We start from the raw sequence: 5566 nt of genomic DNA, 5'->3' as shown, positions 1-5566 counted from the left end.
AGAGGAAGCGGCGTCCTGATGGATGTCGAGGGAGACCGTTCATGATAATTAGCGTTGACAATTATGATCACTAGCATAGAATTATGGCGTGATTTTAATTTGTTTTCTGGCCCCGACAAATGCCGCTAGAGGAGGAGCGTCGGGAGGTGGATAAAAGACAGCAAGAAAGAGCAAGAGAGAGAGAGAGAGAGTGAGAGTGAGAGTGAAAGAGTGAGAGAGTGAGAGTGAGAGTGAGAGAGTGAGAGTGAAAGAGTGAGAGTGAGAGTGAGAGTGAGAGAGTGAGAGTGAGAGAGTGAGAGAGTGAGAGTGAGAGAGAGAGAGAGAGAGAGAGAGAGAGAGAGAGAGAGAGAGAGAGAGAGAGAGAGAGAGAGAGAGAGAGAGAGAGAGAGAGAGAGAGAGAGAGAGAGAAACTCGTCCCCTGGTGGTTGGTGTGATCCATCGCCCCTCCCTCTAAAGACTTATGACTTCAAGTAAATCTGAAAAGCAAGCATTTCCTAAGATATTTTTCTCCGAGACTTGTGAGAACTCGGGGAAAGGTGACGTGGCCTGATGATGAAGGTGTTCCGTGATCCCAGGTGGAGGCGGCGGCGGCGGCGGCGGTGAATGTGACGGTGGTGAAGGTAGAGGTGGCGGAGGTGGCTGAGGCGGCGGTGATGGTGGTGGTTCCAGTACTCCTTATGTATGTTGGTTGTCGTGGAGTCGTAGTCAACTCGCTCCACAACCTTCTTTCCTCCAGCAAGACAGTCATCCTCATCCTTTTTAACTCCCTCGTGGCCTTTCACCCAGTCGTCGTTTGTAAATATTTAAAGTTTCCCTGTAGTCTCACCCTCAGCCAGGCCCCTCGCGTCCCAGGTTACGTATAGTTGGTGGGTGGAGGAATAACTGTCCTGGGCAAGGCGACGGAGGTGAGCATTGTGCCTTAGTGCCGCGCCTAAGCACTTCATAACATACCGACCGCATACTCTCTTCTTTTCTCCCTCCCTCCGAGTTTCCTTCCCTTCCTATCTTATCTGCAATTATTCTTTCGTAGTAGTAGTAGTAGTAGTAGTAGTAGTAGTAGTAGTGGTAGTGGTAGCGGTAGTGGTAGTAGTAGTAGTGGTAGTGGTAGCGGTAGTGGTAGTAGTAGTAGTGGTAGTGGTAGCGGTAGTGGTAGTAGTAGTAGTAGTAGTAGTAGTAGTAAACACAGCGCCATTACCTCCGCGGCCTTCGTCAACTGTTTCATGTTGCTCCGCGCCAGTCATTCTGTCAACCGCACCTGTGTCACACGCCTCCTGCTGAGATGTCGGCGCAGTTAAGAACACACAAACACACACACACACACACACACACACACACCTTCAAGAATAGTTCCCTGTGCACATTGTACGCCCCCCCACCCCTCCCCCTTCATCCCCTCCACCCCCAGGTATTTCCCCGTGATTATTGCAGCAAATGGAACGGTCGAGCAAAGTGGAACAAATGCATTCCAATTACGGTGATGCTTGAGCAACACGAGACTAAATTAGGTAAAATATAATTACATATTAGAGAGTGTCGTCAGAGAGGTGTGCGGCGCGTGGCAGGCCCCCGCGAGGCCGCCTTAGGTCACCCACTTTTCCGGGCGTTGACAACTTAACAGCTCGTTTTCCACATCAATTCATAAGGCAACTTTTCCATTAAGGGAGATGACGTTAAGAAAAAAAAGAGGGGTGAAAAAATGTCAGCCCGTAACTCTGGCGGCATCCACCCTTGTTTCCGCAACGCCCCGGCGGCACAAATCTTAACCAGCGCCGGGGACGTTTTAAATTTTCCCGCCAGTTAAAAAATTTCCCGCCAGAACTTTGGTCCGTCGGAAGTCACAGGAGGTTCATAAATATGGCGGATGATACCGGCGAGATGAGCGCGGCAGGAAACATTATTACCATAAATTTTGCACTTGTAACCCGGCGAGGGCGACGGGGGAGTCGGTGTGATTAAGATAAAGCTGGGGGAGGCAGACCCGGCGACGGAAAGGCGGCCGGGTGTCATAATTCTGCGTTATTATTAATGATGAGTAGGGTGACTGCAAGACCTCTGTTACACACACGCGCGCACTCACACAATTTGGTTACCACGGCGACCAGGGACTTGGCGCTGGGGACCATGGCCGGGAGGGAGGGTGAAAGCTCGGATGAAGGAGTAGGATGGCCTGGAGGGAGGAAGGAGGGAGAAGAGAGGAAGGAGGAGGAGAAGAAAGGAAGACGTGAGCTGGGGAAGAGGAAGAGGCAGGCCAGGAAGGGGGGATAGAGGGGAGGAGAGAGAGGGAAGGCGGAGAGAGGAGGACCGCCTTTCTCCATGGGAGGAAGGTGCGGGAAGGAGGAGGGAGGGAGAGGGTCGGTCCTTCAGGGAGGAAGGTGAAGCTAGGTCGGGGTGGCAAAACTTTAGCTACAAAACCCCGACACAACATTAATAGTGGCCTTGTGGCGGGGCTCCTGCGCCAACCATCTCGTGTCACTTGATTACAGGGACGCGAGGCGGAGGGGGCGAGGCGGAGGGGTCGAGGCGCGGCACCCGTTGATGATGACGATAACAGAGTAACGGAATGAGGAAAAGTGAGGGAAGGGCTGATAACACTTCGTTTAATCTCTCGTACACTTAATGGCTGTGTGAGGAGGGACGCCTTGCTTATATTATGACTTCGAGGGAGCCGCGAGGGAGGAGCATGAGGGAAGAGAGCATGGGGAGGAAAGGAGGTTGTGTTTCATTGTGATTCAGACGGTGTTGTGTTGTTGTTGGTGTTGCTAGTGTTGTCGTTCGTGTTTTGTTTTTGCTTTTGTTGTTGCTATTGTTGTTTTTATTGTTGGGGATGTCGTTTTTATGTTTGCTTAGTTGGTGATCATGAGGTTGGTGTTGGTGGTGGGTTGTTGATGTCGTTGTTGTCATTGTTAGTGGTGTTGACTTATGTATGTTATTGTTGTTGCTGTTTTTGCTGATGGTAATTGTAGTAAGGCAAGGGATGGTGATGGTGATAGTGTATTATTGGTAGTAATGGTAAGGGTGATGGTTGTAGTGTGTTGTGAGTGTTGCTGTTGTTCTTTGTTATTGTTCTTAATGGTAGTATTAGTTGTGGTCGTTGTGGTAATAGTGGACTCTGATGGTGTAAGCAAACTGGTCGTAATGGTGTTCTTGTGGTGCTCAGGTGGTTAACTACTGAATGAGAGCACCGTAAGGTATTTTAACAAGTTCACAATTTTCAATAATAAACTAAAAGGAAAGGCCATATTCAAGATGGTATAACAAGGAAAATTCAGACAAACAGACAGACACTGATAGATAAATAAATACCAGATACATAACTACATGAAGATGTGTTCCCGTGTAAAAAGATCCTTCTTGCCTTCACTAAACACTCTCTCACCATAATGTTTTTTGTCGCCCCGTGTTAAGCAAGGATCTGGATGCCCCGCGCCATGGACGGGGCCGCGCGCCGACAGGTTTAGTGTTACGTCTTGCTCGGCGAGGACAGCTGCAGTGTGCTTTGTACAATGAAGATTTATGTTCGGATTTTTTCCCGATATTGCTTAAAGATAAGATTCTATCGCATTTTCAAGAGATATTTAGGAATATATCAGTATTTCTTAAAGCCAACGGAAATGCGAGATAATCCGTAAATCGACGATAAAGTGCTTTTTATGGGCCATAACTTGTTGCGTCAGCCCCCCGCCGGCAGGTAATAAAGCCTTCACCTCTAGGAAAACACTGCTTCCCGCGCCGCCCGATGCTCGCTTCCTTCATTCTTTTATTACTTTTCTTCAGCAGCATCCCTCACTAATGACGGCAGGGTTAACTATTCTCTACGGGAGGGGGTTCTGGAGAAAACCTCTTTTTCCATTTACGTGTAATTGTCAGTAGATTTTCAGTATTCTGTACTCCGCTCCATGTATGCGAGCCCCTTCCTCCCTTTACCCCTGATACGAGTGAGCTTGTGTGTACATGGGGTCCCGCCCAACGCAGAAGGTCTTCCAAGACTGTCGCTGTGATAGAAAACTGCATTTCCTTTTCTGGCTGGTCGGTGGCTCAGTCCCCGACACTGCAAGGTTTATTTTCCCATTACTTGCCAGATTAACTTTCGTGTGTTTTGAGACACTGAGATAATGTATATCTAATAAGATTCTTCCGGTTTCTTCACATTTTTTATGTGGTGCAGAGAGAGAGAGAGAGAGAGAGAGAGAGAGAGAGAGAGAGAGAGAGAGAGAGAGAGAGAGAGAGAGAGAGAGAGAGAGAGAGAGAGAGAGAGAGAGAGAGAGAGAATATGTATAAAGAGATATAGCAAATACTAGACAGATGATGTGGGTGACATTAGACCTTCGTGTCGGCCCGGCCTGGTGTCGGCAGCAGCCTCGCCGAGCTGTGTTGCTGTGTGCCTCGGGGAATGTCTTTACTGGGGGTTTTCCGCCCTCCTTTAAGAGCTCCACAGTGAGGTGATTTCCACTCTTTTGTGACGATTACTTTACCGTCGAGCGATAGGTCTCACACCCCCAGGGGAGGGCGGCGGTGGCGGCATTATCTGATTGGTATCAAAAGGTTGAAAGATGACTTGAACATGACTACACTGCAATGTGTTTTTGGCTAATCTTTGTTCCATAACAAAAAAGATATCCGCTGCAGGACAATATAAAAATGAGCATAGTATTATGGAAAAGATTTAAATCTTGTCTTTACAAAGGTATGTTTTTTTATTCGTAGCTAAAGAGTGAGAGACAGGCAACGAGCGGCAACTCACCAGCGGAAACCACCCCCAGCCGCATCACGGCACAGCTGTAATTAACAACGACGACGACAACAACACCCTTACCTGCTGAAAAACTTTCGCCACTGCCCATCGAGACCTGTCTTTTCTTCCTGTTGGAGGTAAGCTTTCATACAGCCAGCAAAGAATGATGACTGCTCCAAACCTTTAAACTCCCATCCTATAGTTTTATTTTCCTGTTCTTTCAAACAATCTGTCGTCTTGTTTTGTTATGAGAGCAGGGATTTCCTAACTTCTGTCATTTTCCTGTAAGCTACCTTCTTTACTGGTAAAACAACAACTACAAATAATAACAAAAGCAATAGAATGATTTCGAGCATTCATATCATTGCTAGACATTTCTCTATTTTTCATGCTTCCTACACATGGCTCATCAATTATCTCGTTCCATTACTTTATGAGCCTTAGTTCCCTTGCAACGTTCTACTTAGGATTCACTCCACTCTTCTCATTTATCGACCATTATCTACTAAACATTTCACTTCCCCGAACTCTATTGTTACTCAACATTGTAAGCCTACTACTTTCATTACATCATCATTTTTACATGTCTCCATTCATTCGTTCCTTTTTCCACTTTTTTTCTATTTCTAGTCTACTCATCCCTTTCGTATCCTCTACTCCTCCTCCTCTTCCTTCTACCCCATCTTCCACTACTTCCTTCTCCTCCTCCTGCGTCATCTTTCCCTCCCCTTCCCCCTCACCTCTCCGCTCCTTCACCCACAAAGCCTCTCTGCGTCCCCTTCATCTTCGGCTGTTCTACCTTAATGGCGCTTGTGACGGCTTGGCGAGGTAATG

At 47.6% G+C, this 5566-nt stretch overlaps 1 long non-coding RNA gene across 1 annotated transcript in view; it reads left to right on the top strand.

Moving 5' to 3' along the window:
* The window catches only part of LOC126999919 (uncharacterized), a 99962-nt gene extending 95098 nt beyond the window's left edge, over positions 1 to 4864 (top strand). The window contains exon 4 of the long non-coding RNA XR_007753662.1: positions 4705 to 4864. This is a non-coding gene — a long non-coding RNA (uncharacterized LOC126999919). The remainder of the gene's footprint in view (positions 1 to 4704) is intronic.
* The last annotated feature ends 702 nt before the right edge of the window (positions 4865 to 5566 follow it).

Source organism: Eriocheir sinensis, chromosome 17 (genome assembly GCF_024679095.1).
Source record: "Eriocheir sinensis breed Jianghai 21 chromosome 17, ASM2467909v1, whole genome shotgun sequence".
Classification (NCBI taxonomy): Eukaryota; Metazoa; Arthropoda; class Malacostraca; order Decapoda; family Varunidae; genus Eriocheir; species Eriocheir sinensis.
Note: the sequence above shows the minus strand (reverse complement) of the source record. Positions and strands in the feature narration are given on the sequence as shown.